Consider the following 18,579-nt stretch of genomic DNA (forward strand, 5'->3'; position numbering starts at 1 on the left):
TGTAATTGTCACAGTCAGCCAGCTCAGATCCACAGTCTAATGCAATTCTTAGGTTTGAAAAAGACGGGGCTGCTGAATTCTGTATTATTTAATAAGTTGCCTCTGAAATATCGAAATCTTTCGAATAGTTTCGATATACTGTATGAATATGGAATCCATTTGAAATATATAGCAATCTTCCTTAAAAGTTGCAAAGTTTTTTGAATCTCCCCTGACCTCCAAGTATACAAAACAAATCCCAAAAAACTAATCAGTTCAACATTACGAATATGATGAAATGAAATTCTTCAATAAATGAATGCATGCAAAACGAGCCTAAACCATGAACCTGTCTAATACACATTGTGTAGTAAATGCTGAGAAACGCACCTAAACGTTCAAGTTCAACACAACTGCACTAGCTCAGCAAGCTTTCAAAATGAAACAAGAACAATTATTTTTTTGTATAAAAACTCTGATCTAAAGATCTAAAAACACTGAGTTGCCTTGATAAAGCCATCCTTTAGGTGCACAGAGGTAAATTTCTGCAGCAATATTCTCCATCTTTTAAAGTACAATTCAACTTAAGGACCCTATTCTGACACTTTTTGTTTACAAGTAAAAAATCTGCATTTTTTTCCCTAGAAAATTACAGTACTTAGAACTCCCAAACTTTATATTTTTTTCTTAGCAGAGGCCCTAAAGGATAAAATTGTGGTCGTTGCAATTTTTTAATGTCATATGGTATTTGCACTGCGGTTTTTCAAACGCATTGTTTTGGGGAAAATACAATTTAATGAATTTTAATTCAAAACCACAATATATAACCCAATTTATTGGTAAAATATATAAGATAATATTACGTAGAGTAAACAGATGCCTAACATGTCACACTTTAAAATTGAGTACACTCGTGTAATGGTGACAAACTACAATACTTAAAAATCTCCATAGACGAAGCTTTAACAATTTTTACAGGTTACCAGTTTAGAGTTAAAGAGTAGGTCTAGCATGAGAATTATTGTTCTCGCTAAAACGTTTGCGGCGATACCACAAAGTTGTGGTGCAAACCCCTTTTTGTTATGTGGGGGCGACCTACATATACGTTCAACACTGTGTGCACGCACAGGGGGATGGGGGGCACTTTAATTTTTTTTATTTTTACACTGTCCCTTTTTTAAATCAATTTTATTACTATAACAAGAAATGTAAATAGCCCTTGTAATATCAATAAAACATGACAGGTCCTCTTTATAGAGACATCTAGGGTCTATAAGACCCCAGATCTCTTCTCCACCCTGGAAAGCATCAGATAAAAAAAAAACACTGATCTGATTCTCCCCCCCCTCCCAAAAAAATGGCAATGTTTACATCTGCCCTAAACCCGGAAATAATGTCATGCTGTTGCTTCTGGTCTCCTAGACCATAGAGATGATCAAAGATGATCCGGCCTCTGGTCACCTCTATGGCCAGCGGTCGCAACTGGTGGATCGGATCGCAGGCTCCCCCTGAATGGTATTGCTGGCAGCAAATAGTAATACCTGGGATCAGGGGCGGACTGACAACTCATGGGGCCCCCGGGCAATAGGGGATCATAAGGCCCCTGTGTTCTTGCCCAAACTCAAAAAATCCTATGAAAAAGGTACTATGGGCATCTCATGGGGCCCCCTACTAACCCTGGGCCCTCGGGCAGTGCCCGAGTTTCCAAATGGTCAGTCCGCCCCTGCCTGGGATATGGCTGACAGCTGCAGTCATGGCACTGGTAAACCGCTTCAAAACCACAATGTGTATATACATATTGTGGTCTTGAAGTGGTTACGCTCACTCTTAACAAATATCTAGTTTCAGGTTACTGGCTTGCACAATACAGTTCTTCTGTAAAAGCATGGATGATCTTTATGTTAAAATTCATGTTCATGTCAGCCTTTATTTTTTCTATAAAATGTAAAATGAAATTTCAGATGCAGGTGTTTTGAAGTTCAGGAAAAACGTAAAAAAAATATTATATTATTTACAGGCAACCCAAAGGCCAATTTCTTTTGGTTGGAAATCATTATTATGTTGGCAGCAACAAATTACCTATATAGCAATTGCAATATGGGAATAAATCGATGTTACACAGGGTTTCAGCTTCAACTTTTTAAATTGCATTTAGCAGTATGTCACCTGAAAGAGCTAATAAAGGTATACATGTCAATTTAGAATGTTTTTTCATTACCTAAAGTAAACAGGTTATCCACGCTTCCCTTGGAAACGACAATGAATAGGATCCTGAGATTATTACATATATATATTTCAGTTTTTAATTAAGCTGTACCTTTCATTGTAGAAACAAAGGTATTTTTAATCTCGTACTTTACATGCAAAAGTCATAGTACACTGAGTCCACTATCACTGCACTGCCGTTCAGATGTTTGCGGTTGAATTGACAAAATTGTAAGTGTCAATTTTCTGCTTGGATGGTGTGGAACAAGGTCATTTGTGCTTGGGGGGAGACAGTACATGTTTTCATAGAAGGAATGGTTTAGTAAGAACAGCACAGCAAAAGTTAACATGCTTTATTTTAACAGATCCATCAGCAAAGATCTGCATTGTAGTACTGGAAGAGTTCACACTTCAATAGCAAAATGTTAGGTTTGACTTTTTTCTACTTCGACATTGATGAGATGAAGTGAATTTAAGTAATTGGGTCCTCTGGGTAATCGGATATGCAGATGTGACCCAGGCTGTTGACTCCCATTGTGGCACAGTTATACAGCAAGGTGGTATAACTCTTTTTTTCTCTTTCCTAATCATTCATTAACAATGTGCACTACTTATGTCCATGTCACAACTTGGCCTGGTGGCTATTCACCCAAATCACACATGTATGTCACATTTTATCAGTGTCTGATTCAATTATTTCCACTACAGTATCTCTTGCGTGCTTGAAATCAGCAAACCCTACACTGTTTCGTACCATTTCAGAAATGGTTTCAATTAAACTGGAGAAATAAACATTGTAATCGGTTTATTTATGCTTCCCCTGTATATGTTTTCATTTCAAATTATGTTTGCATTCTTTGAGATAAGAATGTTTGCGTGTTGTTTATTGGTAAAAGGCCGAGGTTCCAGGGAAAGGATTATAAAGGAACATTTGTTAATGTGGGGGCAGCTTCCTATCTTAACTGTATTTATTAATGTTGTAAGTAGCAAAGTAATGAAGACGAATATCCTCTAAGGAACAATCTCAGGTACAAACAACATAAATCACTGGAATTTGTAAAGAAAACAGCAGAGAGCACCAACTAAGTGAAAAAAAACTTTATTAAAAAAAACAAGTGGCAACTCACAAGGTGCATAAGGCATGAAACAAAGAGATACATAGTAACTTTGTATATCCTCTGTTACATTCATCTGCAGATCAAAAGGACGAGCTTCAATCCGCAGACGATGACAGCTAAAGCAAACTAACAAGTAAAAAACAAAATGGCTTTTCTAATATCTATTTTATTAACCAACAATATTTTATTAATATTCAGTATTTACCCTTTTCATGTTACATTTAAAAATGTTCAACTTCATTTGGTGTAAATGAGCCCAAAGGAATAAAACAACAAATAATAATAATAATTGAAATAATAACTGTTGCAAGTTACTGATGCAAAAAGAAAGCCGTTTGTCTTTTTAAATCAATATATATATTACATTGTTATCTAAACCCCTCGATGCCGACCTCACACAAATATGCAGCCTCACAGAACTGGGCTTTTTTTCCGTTGGGCCGCATATTTGTGTAACTGTCTTTGTGCTGGGAGCGCACCACTCAGTGCGCTCCCAACACAAAGTCCGGGGTGTCACTAAGAGCCCCAGGTCCAGTTCTAATGATGGGGACCCGGGACTGCCGATTCTGGGTCTCATGATTGCTGTAAAAGCCTCCAATTGGCTATCACAATGATCAGTCACTGTACAGCCCACTCCTCTTGTTTTTTTTTCTCTCTGAATAGAGAAGAGAGATACATTGTATCTCTCTCTCTCCTTGCAGAGAGAAAAAAAAAACAACTTTGTGATCTAGTTCAGTGCCAGGGTTAGTGTTTGGGTCAAGGTCAGGGTCAAAGTTCAGCATTTTTTTTTTAAATTGGTATCAGTGTCAGTTAGTGTCAGTGTGTTTTAGATAAAAGAACAAAAAAAAAAATTGAAAAGCTACAATTTCTGGGGAAATTGTGTTAAGTGTTCTTGCCTCCACCAGTAGTCTACAACTGGAGTGGGCGGAGTAACTGGGTGGAGTGGCTTGTCACCCTGCTGCCTGCTCACACACCTGGGTTCCTGTGGAAACTCACAGCAAGGGCAGAGAAGAGCGGTTAAAAACAAACTGCTCCAACTTGCTCACTTCACTGGCGCTTGCCATTTTCAAACGGTTGTAGTTTAAAAACTATAAATTCTATACTGAAGAGCTTTATATTGTGAGAATCACAAGACCCAGACCTACATTTTGATGCATAGTATGTCTCTGAAATATTAAAAATGAAGGCACAGTCGCGGTTTAGAAATTGCCCTTCAAATTTAAGGTGGCTAGAGTGGAGTTTCAAGGAATGTCAATGGGTGGCGTGTGTTGCAAACAAATGGTCATTTTGTGAAAACTATCAGGACTATGGCTTAGCCGTGGACATTTTTTAGTGGCAGCAGGGATAGCTGAACGTTTTGATATAAGATTTATGTAGGTGGGCTTGAAAATGAGGGAGTGGTGGCAGTTTAGAAATCGTGTCCTGATTTTTCAGCTCCCACTCTAGCTTTTGTCAGCTCCCACTCTAGTTTTGAACATTTCGCCATTCATTCCTATGGGACCAATTTCACCACAAAAACGCCAATATTTCGTGAACCATTCGGCGAAACATTCCACAAAGTAATAGCACACCAATCGGGAACATTCCGCACGTTTCAGTATATTACTATGTAGTGTAAAAACTGTGAGAGGAGTTAGGGTGGTAAATTTGGCTATAATAATAAGTAAAGATGAGGGAAGTATTCAAAAATTCGATTCGAATGATTCGGCGAATTCGTGGAAAAATTTTGATTCGAGTCGAATATATTCGCTGCGAATTTAACTTATAAAAGGGTGTTTCTAGGCTTCAGAGAGACTTTATATTAGTGCAGAACACTGTACCTTTAATTTAAATGCCCTTGGAGTCTGCTGGGGAAGAGAAATAATACTGACAGTCAGTATGACATGCAGATGAGTGCCGTCGATCTTAGAATCACCGAACACTTCACTCATTTGGGCAGTCACGGGGCCAAAACCAGAGTGTGGAGCCACAGTGTGGCGGTGGAGGCAGCAGCAATGGGAGGCCATACAGCACCCTATGACAAAATGGAAACCACCAGCAGTGTGAGGAGACCTGAAAGTGGCACATGGCAGAGTGTGGCGATGGAGACAGCAGCAATGGGAGGCCGTACAGAGACCCATGACACACTCTGGACCTGGCAGCAGCATGGGGAGGCGGTACAGGGGCCCATGACAGATTACGGGCCTGGCAGCAGCATGAGGAGTCGGTACGGGGGCCCATGACACACTCTGGACCTGGCAGCAGCATGAGGAGGCGGTACAGGGGCGCATGACAGATTACGAGCCTGGCAGCAGCAACTTGGACAGGAGGACGTTCAGCTTCTGCACCGTCGGGTGCGTGCTCGCAAACTGTTGTCTCTTGGAAACGGATTCCAAGAAAGACTGCTGACGGAATCCGTGAAGAGGAGTAGCAGGAGAAGGAGCATCTGAACGAGCGGAATATGCCAACAAGCGACAACAGGGGCCCATGACAGATTACGGGCCTGGCAGCAGCATGAGGAGTCGGTACGGGGGCCCATGGCAGATTAGGGGCCTGGCAGCAGCTATGGGAGGCCCGTAATCTGCCAGCACCCTATGACAAAAAATGGAACACACCAGCAGTGTGAGGAGACCTGAAAGTGGCACATGGCAGAGTGTGGCGAAGGAGACAGCAGCAATGCGAGGCCGTACAGGGACCCATGAGAGACTCTGGACCTGGCAGCAGCATGAGGAGGCGGTATAGGGGCCCATGGCAGATTGGGGGCCTGGCAGCAGCTATGGGAGGCCCGTAATCTGCCAGCACCCTATGTCAAAAAAATCAACACACCAGCAGTGTGAGGAGACCTGAAAGTGGCACATGGCATGAGACACTGTGGACCTGGCAGCAGCATGAGGAGGCGGTACAGGGGCCCATGGCAGATTAGGGGCCTGGCAGCAGCTATAGGAGGCCCGTAATCTGCCAGCACCCTATGACAAAAAATGGAACACACCAGCAGTGTGAGGAGACCTGAAAGTGGCACATGCCAGAGTGTGGCGATGGAGACAGCAGCAATGGGAGGCCGTACAGGGACCCATGACAGACTCTGGACCTGGCAGCAGCATGAGGAGGCGGTATAGGGGCCCATGGCAGATTAGGGGCCTGGCAGCAGCTATGGGAGGCCCGTAATCTGCCAGCACCCTATGTCAAAAAATTCAACACACCAGCAGTGTGTGAGGAGACCTGAAAGTGGCACATGGCAGAGTGTGGCGATGGAGACAGCAGATATGGGAGGCCGTACAGGGACCCATAAGAGACTCTGGACCTGGCAGCAGCATGAGGAGGCGGTATAGGGGCCCATGGCAGATTAGGGGCCTGGCAGCAGCTATGGGAGGCCCGTAATCTGCCAGCACCCTATGTCAAAAAATTCAACACACCAGCAGTGTGAGGAGACATGAAAGTGGCACATGGCATGAGACACTGTGGACCTGGCAGCAGCATGAGGAGGCGGTACAGGGGCCCATGGCAGATTAGGGGCCTGGCAGCAGCTATGGGAGGCCCGTAATCTGCCAGCACCCTATGTCAAAAAATTCAACACACCAGCAGTGTGAGGAGACCTGATAGTGGCACATGGCATGAGACACTGTGGACCTGGTAGCAGCATGAGGAGGCGATACAGGGGCCCATGGCAGATTAGGGGCCTGGCAGCAGCTATGGGAGGCCCGTAATCTGCCAGCACCCTATGTCAAAAAATTGAACACACCAGCATTGTGTGAGGAGACCTGAAAGTGGCACATGGCAGAGTGTGGCGATGGAGACAGCAGCAATGGGAGGCCGTACAGGGACCCATGAGAGACTCTGGACCTGGCAGCAGCATGCGGAGGCGGTATAGGGGCCCATGGCAGATTAGGGGCCTGGCAGCAGCTATGGGAGGCCCGTAATCTGCCAGCACCCTATGTCAAAAAATTCAACACACCAGCAGTGTGAGGAGACCTGAAAGTGGCACATGGCATGAGACACTGTGGACCTGGCAGCAGCATGAGGAGGCGGTACAAGGGCCCATGGCAGATTAGGGGCCTGGCAGCAGCTATGGGAGGCCCGTAATCTGCCAGCACCCTATGTCAAAAAATTCAACACACCAGCAGTGTGAGGAGACCTGAAAGTGGCACATGGCATGAGACACTGTGGACCTGCCAGCAGCATGAGGAGGCGGTACAGGGGCCCATGGCAGATTAGGGGCCTGGCAGCAGCTATGGGAGGCCCGTAATCTGCCAGCACCCTATGTCAAAAAATTCAACACACCAGCAGTGTGAGGAGACCTGATAGTGGCACATGGCATGAGACACTGTGGACCTGGCAGCAGCATGAGGAGGCGGTACAGGGGCCCATGGCAGATTAGGGGCCTGGCAGCAGCTATGGGAGGCCCCTAATCTGCCAGCACCCTATGACAAAAAATGGAACACACCAGCAGTGTGAGGAGACCTGAAAGTGGCACATGGCAGAGTGTGGCGATGGAGACAGCAGCAATGGGAGGCCGTACAGGGACCCATGAGAGACTCTGGACCTGGCAGCAGCATGAGGAGGCGGTATAGGGGCCCATGGCAGATTAGGGGCCTGGCAGCAGCTATGGGAGGCCCGTAATCTGCCAGCACCCTATGTCAAAAAATTCAACACACCAGCAGTGTGAGGAGACCTGAAAGTGGCACATGGCATGAGACACTATGGACCTGGCAGCAGCATGAGGAGGCGGTACAGGGGCCCATGGCAGATTAGGGTCCTGGCAGCAGCTATGGGAGGCCCGTAATCTGCCAGCACCCTATGACAAAAAATGGAACACACCAGCAGTGTGAGGAGACCTGAAAGTGGCACATGGCAGAGTGTGGCGATGGAGACAGCAGCAATGGGAGGCCGTACAGGGACCCATGAGAGACTCTGGACCTGGCAGCAGCATGAGGAGGCAGTATAGGGGCCCATGGCAGATTAGGGGCCTGGCAGCAGCTATGGGAGGCCCGTAATCTGCCAGCACCCTATGTCAAAAAATTCAACACACCAGCAGTGTGAGGAGACCTGAAAGTGGCACATGGCAGAGTGTGGCGATGGAGACAGCAGCAATGGGAGGCCGTACAGGGAAACATGAGAGACTCTGGACCTGGCAGCAGCATGAGGAGGCGGTATAGGGGCCCATGGCAGATTAGGGGCCTGGCAGCAGCTATGGGAGGCCCGTAATCTGCCAGCACCCTATGTCAAAAAATTCAACACACCAGCAGTGTGAGGAGACCTGAAAGTGGCACATGGCATGAGACACTGTGGACCTGGCAGCAGCATGAGGAGGCGGTACAGGGGCCCATGGCAGATTAGGGGCCTGGCAGCAGCTATGGGAGGCCCGCAATCTGCCAGCACCCTATGTCAAAAAATTGAACACACCAGCATTGTGTGAGGAGACCTGAAAGTGGCACATGGCAGAGTGTGGCGATGGAGACAGCAGCAATGGGAGGCCGTACAGGGACCCATGACAGACTCTGGACTTGGCAGCAGCATGAGGAGGCGGTATAGGGGCCCATGGCAGATTAGGGGCCTGGCAGCAGCTATAGGAGGCCCGTAATCTGCCAGCACCCTATGACAAAAAATGGAACACACCAGCAGTGTGAGGAGACCTGAAAGTGGCACATGGCAGAGTGTGGCGATGGAGACAGCAGCAATGGGAGGCCGTACAGGGACCCATGAGAGACTCTGGACCTGGCAGCAGCATGAGGAGGCGGTATAGGGGCCCATGGCAGATTAGGGGCCTGGCAGCAGCTATGGGAGGCCCGTAATCTGCCAGCACCCTATGTCAAAAAATTCAACACACCAGCAGTGTGAGGAGACCTGAAAGTTGCACATGGCATGAGACACTGTGGACCTGGCAGCAGCATGAGGAGGCGGTACAGGGGCCCATGGCAGATTAGGGTCCTGGCAGCAGCTATGGGAGGCCCGTAATCTGCCAGCACCCTATGTCAAAAAATTCAACACACCAGCAGTGTGAGGAGACCTGAAAGTGGCACATAGCATGAGACACTGTGGACCTGGCAGCAGCATGAGGAGGCGGTACAGGGGCCCATGGCAGATTAGGGGCCTGGCAGCAGCTATGGGAGGCCCGTAATCTGCCAGCACCCTATGTCAAAAAATTGAACACACCAGCATTGTGTGAGGAGACCTGAAAGTGGCACATGGCAGAGTGTGGCGATGGAGACAGCAGCAATGGGAGGCCGTACAGGGACCCATGACAGACTCTGGACCTGGCAGCAGCATGAGGAGGCGGTATAGGGGCCCATGGCAGATTAGGGGCCTGGCAGCAGCTATGGGAGGCCCGTAATCTGCCAGCACCCTATGTCAAAAAATTCAACACACCAGCAGTGTGTGAGGAGACCTGAAAGTGGCACATGGCAGAGTGTGGTGATGGAGACAGAAGCAATGGGAGGCCGTACAGGGACCCATGAGAGACTCTGGACCTGGCAGCAGCATGAGGAGGCGGTATAGGGGCCCATGGCAGATTAGGGGCCTGGCAGCAGCTATGGGAGGCCCGTAATCTGCCAGCACCCTATGTCAAAAAATTCAACACACCAGCAGTGTGAGGAGACCTGAAAGTGGCACATGGCATGAGACACTGTGAACCTGGCAGCAGCATGAGGAGGCGGTACAGGGGCCCATGGCAGATTAGGGGCCTGGCAGCAGCTATAGGAGGCCCATAATCTGCCAGCACCCTATGACAAAAAATGGAACACACCAGCAGTATGAGGAGACCTGAAAGTGGCACATGCCAGAGTGTGGCGATGGAGACAGCAGCAATGGGAGGCCGTACAGGGACCCATGACAGACTCAAGACCTGGCAGCAGCATGAGGAGGCGGTATAGGGGCCCATGGCAGATTAGGGGCCTGGCAGCAGCTATGGGAGGCCCGTAATCTGCCAGCACCCTATGTCAAAAAATTCAACACACCAGCAGTGTGAGGAGACCTGAAAGTGGCACATGGCATGAGACACTGTGGACCTGGCAGCAGCATGAGGAGGCGTTACAGGGGCCCATGGCAGATTAGGGGCCTGGCAGCAGCTATGGGAGGCCCGTAATCTTCCAGCACCCTATGTCAAAAAATTGAACACTCCAGCATTGTGTGAGGAGACCTGAAAGTGGCACATGGCAGAGTGTGGCGATGGAGACAGCAGCAATGGGAGGCTGTACAGGGACCCATGACAGACTCTTGACTTGGCAGCAGCATGAGGAGGCGGTATAGGGGCCCATGGCAGATTAGGGGCCTGGCAGCAGCTATAGGAGGCCCGTAATCTGCCAGCACCCTATGTCAAAAAATTCAACACACCAGCAGTGTGAGGAGACCTGAAAGTGGCACATGGCATGAGACACTGTGGACCTGGCAGCAGCATGAGGAGGCGGTACAGGGGCCCATGGCAGATTAGGGGCCTGGCAGCAGCTATAGGAGGCCCGTAATCTGCCAGCACCCTATGACAAAAAATGGAACACACCAGCAGTGTGAGGAGACCTGAAAGTGGCACATGGCATAGTGTGGCGATGGAGACAGCAGCAATGGGAGGCCGTACAGGGACCCATGAGAGACTTTGAACCTGGCAGCAGCATGAGGAGGCGGTATAGGGGCCCATGGCAGATTAGGGGCCTGGCAGCAGCTATGGGAGGCCCGTAATCTGCCAGCACCCTATGTCAAAAAATTCAACACACCAGCAGTGTGAGGAGACCTGAAAGTGGTACATGGCATGAGACACTGTGGACCTGGCAGCAGCATGAGGAGGCGGTACAGGGGCCCATGGCAGATTAGGGGCCTGGCAGCAGCTATGGGAGGCCCGTAATCTGCCAGCACCCTATGACAAAAAATGGAACACACCAGCAGTGTGAGTAGACCTGAAAGTGGCACATGGCAGGGGCATGATTCATGGCGGATTTAATCAGTTGTGTCAGGAACTGGTGGTTTGAAATCCAGACTAATCCACGCCTGATTCATTTTCACAAACGTGAGTCTCTCCACACTTTGGGTGGACAGTCGTGTCCTCCGCGGAGTTACAATACCTCCTGCCGCACTAAACACGCGCTCCGATGCCACGCTACTGGCCGGGCATGACAGCCTTTCAAGGGCAAATTCAGCTAGTTGGGGCCAAAGGTCAAGTTTCGTTGCCCAGTAGTCAAGGGGATTGTCTACCTCGGTTGGCAGGGTGCTGTCCAAGTAGGCCCAAGCCTGTTGTTTGAGGTCCTGCTCCAGGTCCACCTGATGCTGCTGCTGCTGCGGCTGGTTAGTAGTTTCCTCACTGCGCTGGTGAAGAAAGCTACTCATCATCGACTGCAGACTGAGGCAGCCGCTGCTGGTGGAGCTACCACTGCTCCTACCACCCCACCCCTCCCCTGCTGCCATGGCAGCGGAACGCGAGCGCACAGGGCCCACAGTGTCTGAGGATGGACGTTGGCGCACAAAGGCAGAGACCAACTGACTACATAGGTGGTTTTTATAGTACGTTATTTTGGCCTCCCTCTCAGCAGGTGTGAAAAAGGCCACCATTTTTGAACGGTAGCGAGGGTCCAACAAGGTGGACAGCCAAAAGTCATCCCTCTGTCTGATGGTTATTATTCGGCTGTCGCTACGCAAGCAACCGAGCATGCTATGGGCCATTTGTGCCAAGGAATGCGAGGGACTCCCTGCCTTCATCTCCACATCATACTGCCACGGTGCGTCTGGGTCCTCTGTCTCCTCCTCCTCCTCCTCTACCACATGCTCCTGCTCCTCCACTCCTGTCCGCTGAGTGGAAAAACCACCCATTTCACTCAATAATTCCTGAGCACAAATGTCCTCCTCTACCTCCTCCTCTTCTTCCTGTCCTGCCCCCACAGGGGTCATGTGGCGTTGAGATCTGTGCGCCACGTCTACCGCACCCTGACCAGCCATTGTTAACAGCATTTGTTCCAGGACGTGCAACAGAGGAATGACGTCGTTCATCCCATAGTCCTGCCGACTCACGAATAGCGTGGCCTCCTCAAAGGGCCTGAGCAAGCGGCAGGTGTCACGCATGAGCTGCCAATGGCTGACATCGAAGTTACACAGGGGAGTACCTTTATCCGCTTGTAACATCAAGAAATCGGTGATGGCCTTTCGCTGTTCGTAAAGGCGGTCTAACATGTGTAGGGTTGAATTCCACCTTGTTGCAACGTCGCAGATCAGGCGATGCTGTGGAATTCCGTTCTGCCGCTGCAGCTCAAGGAGGGTGTGCTTTGCGGTGTAGGAATGGCTGAAATGCATGCAAAGTTTACGTGACATTTTAAGGATGTCTTGCAGTGTGATGGTGGATTTATAGGAACCGCTTGACAACCAGATTGAACACGTGAGTCATGCATGGCGCATTGCACAACCTTCCTTGACGCAGAGCAGACACCATGTTCTTTCCGTTGTCGGTCAACATGGTTCCGATTTTCAGTTTGCGCGGAGACAGCCATCTGTCGATTTCTCTGTTCATTACACTGAGAAGTTCCTCCCCTGTGTGACTACGTTCGCCAAGGCATACCAGGTGCAGCACAGCGTGACACCGTTGCCCCTGCACATGTGATATGCCGGTCAGGTAATGGGACTTGGCACGGGGGTGGCGGCTGAGGACACGAAGGAAGAAGAGGTGGTAGAGGCGGACATGTTTTGTGGACCAAGGACGTGCAAACGTGGAGGCAAAAGCGGCGTGACCTGTCCAAGTTGCTGGTGCGGCTGTGACGGCACCACGTTCACCCAGTGGGCCGTAAATGACATGTACTGTCCCTGACCGTAGTTACAGCTCCACACGTCGGCGCTGCCGTGCACTTTGGCAGAGACCGACATGCTTAAAGACTGGCCCACCATCTCTTCTACATGTGAATGCAGGGCTGGCACTGCCTTTTTGGCGAGGAAATGACGGCTTGGCACTCTCCACCGCGGCGCGGCACAAGCCATCATTTCTCGGAAAGGTGCTGAGTCCACCACTTGGAAAGGGAGGGACTGCAGCACCAGCAACTTGGACAGGAGGACGTTCAGCTTTTGCACCGTCGGGTGCGTGCTCGCAAACTGTTGTCTCTTGGAAACGGATTCCAAGAAAGACTGCTGACGTAATCCGTGAACAGGAGTAGCAGGAGAAGGAGCATCTGAACGAGCGGAAGATGGCAACGAGCGACAACTCCCCTCAGCAGAGGTGTTGGAGCCTTGATTGGCTGATAGAGGGCGATTGACGTCAGGTGACGGAGCAAGTAACGGAGCGGGTGATGGAGCGGGGGCTGGGGCGGGCAGAACCGCCGTATCTTTATCACGGTTTTCCCAGGCCACCAAATGGCGACGCTGCATATGCTGCCGCAACGCTGTAGTCCCAACATGGGCCCCCTGGCCACGCTTGACTTTCTGGCCACATAGTCGACATACGGCTACGTTTACTTCCTCGGGCGGCTTGACAAAAAATTGCCACACCGCCGAGTAGGAAACTTTGCCCCCGATACTCCTCACTGGCTGACTGCTGCTTCCTCCGTGCACACCGGCACCACTACTGGCCGTGGTGGTAGGCTGCAGTGGAGCTGGTGCTGTACTCCGTGGCCGTTTGCCTCCACTGACACTGCTGCGACCCTGCTGCCTCCTGGGCAACCCACCGACTGTTTTGCTCGCTGCCAAGCTGCCACCCTCTTCTCCTGATGATGCGGAAGCAATAGCCTGATGACGACGAGGCTGCCAAGTGCGATCAGCCTCCTCATCATCAATTAGGGTCTCCGCCTCACTACTAGCCCCCTCGGCTGCGTGTGGGTCAGGAGACAGACCTGTCTCTAGACCGGCTACCGAGCCACTCTCCTCGCCACTACTTCTTCGCCTGGCTGCTGAAGAGGCGGATGTCTCCCCCCGTTCCTGACCGCCCTCTGTTTACTCTTCCTCACTGTACAGTGGGGCTGAGCCCACAGCATGCGATACTTCGCTTGGTGAGGGAACACCAAAGGACAGGGGCAGGTAGAGGACACGTGATTTCAGTGGGCTTGGTCCCGGGCCATGCCAACTAACGGTTGTGTCTGACGTACCCACCGACCGTTGGCTGTAGGTGTCAGAGGTGACCTGGGAAGAGGAAGACGACCGAGCCAACCAATCGATGACTGCATGGTTGTCGGCGGAGACACGACCGCTGGATGACACCGGGAGCACTGGCCTCTGGCTGCGAATAGTGCTGCCTCGACCCCTTCCTCTGCTGCCACGTCTGCTCGCTCCTAAAACATTGCCTCCTCTGCCACTCCTCTGCGTGTTGTCTGACATACTCTTTAATTAAACGATTCTGTGTCCCTGAGTAACAATTCTGTGTCTGTCCCTGAGTAACAATTCTGTGTCCCTGAGTAACGTTTCTGTGGCCCTAAGTAACAGTTCTGTGGCCCTCAGTAACAATTCTGTGTCCCTCAGTAATAATTCTGTGTCCCTCAGTAACAATTCTGTGTCTGTCCCTCAGTAACAATTCTGTGTCCCTGAGTAACAATTCTGTGTCCCTCAGTAACAATTTTGTGTCCCTGAGTAACAATTCTGTGTCCCTGAGTAACAATTCTGTGTCCCTCAGTAACAATTATGTGTCTCTCAGTAACAATTCTGTGTCCCTGAGTAACAATTCTGTGTCTGTCCCTGAGTAACAATTCTGTGTCCCTAAGTAACATTTCTGTGGCCCTAAGTAACGGTTCTGTGTCCCTCAGTAACAAATCTGTGTCCCTCAGTAACAATTCTGTGTCCCTCAGTAACAATTCTGTGTCCCTCAGTAACAATTCTGTGTCTGTCCCTGAGTAACAATTCTGTGTCTGTCCCTGAGTAACAATTCTGTGTCCCTCAGTAACAATTCTGTGTCCCTCAGTAACAATTCTGTGTCCCTGAGTAACAATTCTGTGTCCCTGAGTAACAATTCTGTGTCCCTCAGTAACAATTCTGTGTCCCTCAGTAACAATTCTGTGTCCCTGAGTAACAATTCTGTGTCTGTCCCTGAGTAACAATTCTGTGTCCCTAAGTAACGTTTCTGTGGTCCTAAGTAACGGTTCTGTGGCCCTAAGTAACGTTTCTGTGGCCCTCAGTAACAGTTCTGTGGCCCTCAGTAACAATTCTGTGGCCCTCAGTAACAATTCTGTGTCTGTCCCTGAGTAACAATTCTGTGTCCCTAAGTAACGTTTCTGTGGCCCTAAGTAACGGTTCTGTGGCCCTCAGTAACAATTCTGTGTCCCTCAGTAACAATTCTGTGTCTGTCCCTAAGTAACAATTCTGTGGCCCTAAGTAACGTTTCTGTGGCCCTAAGTAACGTTTCTGTGGCCCTAAGTAACGTTTCTGTGGCCCTAAGTAATGTTTCTGTGGCCCTCAGTAACAATTCTGTATCCCTCAGTAACAATTCTGTGTCTGTCTCTGAGTAACAATTCTGTGTCCCTAAGTAACAATTCTGTGGCCCTAAGTAAAGTTTCTGTGGCCCTAAGTAACATTTCTGTGGCCCTAAGTAACAATTCTGTGGCCCTAAGTAACGATTCTGTGGCCCTAAGTAACGTTTCTGTGGCCCTCAGTAACAAATCTGTGTCCCTCAGTAACAATTCTGTGTCTGTCCCTAAGTAACAATTCTGTGGCCCTAAGTAACGTTTCTGTGGCCCTAAGTAACGGTTCTGTGTCCTTCAGTAACAATTCTGTATCCCTCAGTAACAATTCTGTGTCTGTCCCTGAGTAACAATTCTGTGGCCCTAAGTAACGTTTCTGTGGCCCTAAGTAACGTTTCTGTGGCCCTAAGTAACGATTCTGTGGCCCTAAGTAACGTTTCTGTGGCCCTAAGTAACGTTTCTGTGGCCCTCAGTAACAAATCTGTGTCCCTCAGTAGCAATTCTGTGTCTGTCCCTAAGTAACAATTCTGTGGCCCTAAGTAACTTTTCTGTGGCCCTAAGTAACGATTCTGTGGCCCTAAGTAACGTTTCTGTGGCCCTAAGTAACGTTTCTGTGGCCCTCAGTAACAAATCTGTGTCCCTCAGTAACAATTCTGTGTCTGTCCCTAAGTAACAATTCTGTGGCCCTAAGTAACGTTTCTGTGGCCCTAAGTAACGGTTCTGTGGCCCTCAGTAACATTTATGTGTCCCTCAATAGCAATTCTGTGTCTGTCCCTAAGTAACAATTCTGTGGCCCTAAGTAACGTTTCTGTGGCCCTAAGTAACGTTTCTGTGGCCCTAAGTAACGATTCTGTGGCCCTCAGTAACAAATCTGTGTCCCTCAGTAACAATTCTGTGTCTGTCCCTAAGTAACAATTCTGTGGCCCTAAGTAACGTTTCTGTGGCCCTAAGTAACGGTTCTGTGGCCCTCAGTAACAATTCTGTGTCCCTCAATAACAATTCTGTGTCTGTCCCTAAGTTACAATTCTGTGGCCCTAAGTAACGATTCTGTGGCCCTCAGTAACAAATCTGTGTCCCTCAATAACAATTCTGTGTCTGTCCCTAAGTAACAATTCTGTGGCCCTATGTAACGTTTCTGTGGCCCTAAGTAACGGTTCTGTGGCCCTAAGTAACGGTTCTGTGGCCCTCAGTAACAATTCTGTGTCCCTCAATAACAATTCTGTGTCTGTCCCTAAGTAACAATTCTGTGGCCCTAAGTAACGTTTCTGTGGCCCTAAGTAACGATTCTGTGGCCCTCAGTAACAAATCTGTGTCCCTCAGTAACAATTCTGTGTCTGTCCCTAAGTAACAATTCTGTCTGTCCCTAAGTAACAATTCTGTGGCCCTAAGTAACGTTTCTGTGGCCCTAAGTAACGATTCTGTGGCCCTCAGTAACAAATCTGTGTCCCTCAGTAACAATTCTGTGTCTGTCCCTAAATAACAATTCTGTGGCCCTAAGTAACGTTTCTGTGGCCCTAAGTAACGATTCTGTGGCCCTCAGTAACAATTCTGTATCCCTCAGTAATAATTCTGTCTGTCCCTGAGTAACAATTCTGTGTCCCTAAGTAATGTTTCTGTGGCCCTAAGTAACGTTTCTGTGGCCCTAAGTAACGATTCTGTGGCCCTAAGTAGCGATTCTGTGGCCCTAAGTAGCGTTTCTGTGGCCCTTAGTAACAATTCTGTGTCCCTCAATAACAATTCTGTGTCTGTCCCTAAGTAACAATTCTGTGGCCCTAAGTAACGTTTCTGTGGCCCTAAGTAACGATTCTGTGGCCCTCAGTAACAAATCTGTGTCCCTCACTAACAATTCTGTGTCTGTCCCTAAGTAACAATTCTGTGGTCCTAAGTAACGATTCTGTGGCCCTCAGTAACAATTCTGTGTCTGTCCCTAAGTAACAATTCTGTGGCCCTAAGTAATGTTTCTGTGGCCCTAAGTAACAATTCTGTGGCCCTAAGTAACGATTCTGTGGCCCTCAGTAACAAATCTGTGTCCCTCAGTAACAATTCTGTGTCTGTCCCTAAGTAACAATTCTGTGGCCCTAAGTAACGTTTCTGTGGCCCTAAGTAACGATTCTGTGGCCCTCAGTAACAATTCTGTATCCCTCAGTAACAATTTTGTCTGTCCCTGAGTAACAATTCTGTGTCCCTAAGTAACGTTTCTGTGGCCCTAACTAACGATTCTGTGGCCCTAAGTAAACGTTTCTGTGGCCCTATGTAACGTTTCTATGGCCCTAAGTAACGATTCTGTGGCCCTAACTAACGTTACTGTGTCCCTAAGTAACGTTTCTCTGTCCCTAACTCTCTCCCTGCATACAGCCAGGTCTGCCTCTGTTGAATGACTGGAGGCAAATGGAGAATTCTAAAATGGCCGCCATTTATAGCTCGACCATTACACTGTGCTGGCTGGCTGGCTGCTGATTGGCTAATGCGATCACATGTCATGAATGAATGCATTATGGGTCAGCGCGCCTTGTCTGCGCGCCTTCCCAGACATCCCCGCTCCGTCGCCACACATGTCGCCGCCATTTTAGGAAAAATTTCGATTCGCGCATCCGAAGTCTGCTTATTTTCGGATTCGACGCGAATCGAAATTTTCCTAATATTCGAAACGAATTCCACTTCGCCTACTTCGATTCGCTCATCTCTAATAATAAGAATATATATGTGAGATAACAGTAAGTGGTCTAGCCATGCAAGAACACTTAACAAAATGTGCACTATTGTTTCTGGGTTGTAGTGCAGGTACAAACAACAAACAACATACACATATGTTATCGCTGCGATCGTCAAAAGCACAAAAATTTATTTTGGGTTGTTCTTTGGTGGTAGGTTATGGTAGTAACGAGAAACACACAGCTAAATTAAAAAACATGATTTTTACTATTTTGGGCCAGTTTTCCTTTGATAATGAAAAACATTCA

The sequence above is a fragment of the Staurois parvus genome, unplaced genomic scaffold, assembly GCF_062004578.1.
Source record: "Staurois parvus isolate SC_StPar_1 unplaced genomic scaffold, SC_StPar_1.0 ptg000177l, whole genome shotgun sequence".
Lineage (NCBI taxonomy): Eukaryota > Metazoa > Chordata > Amphibia > Anura > Ranidae > Staurois > Staurois parvus.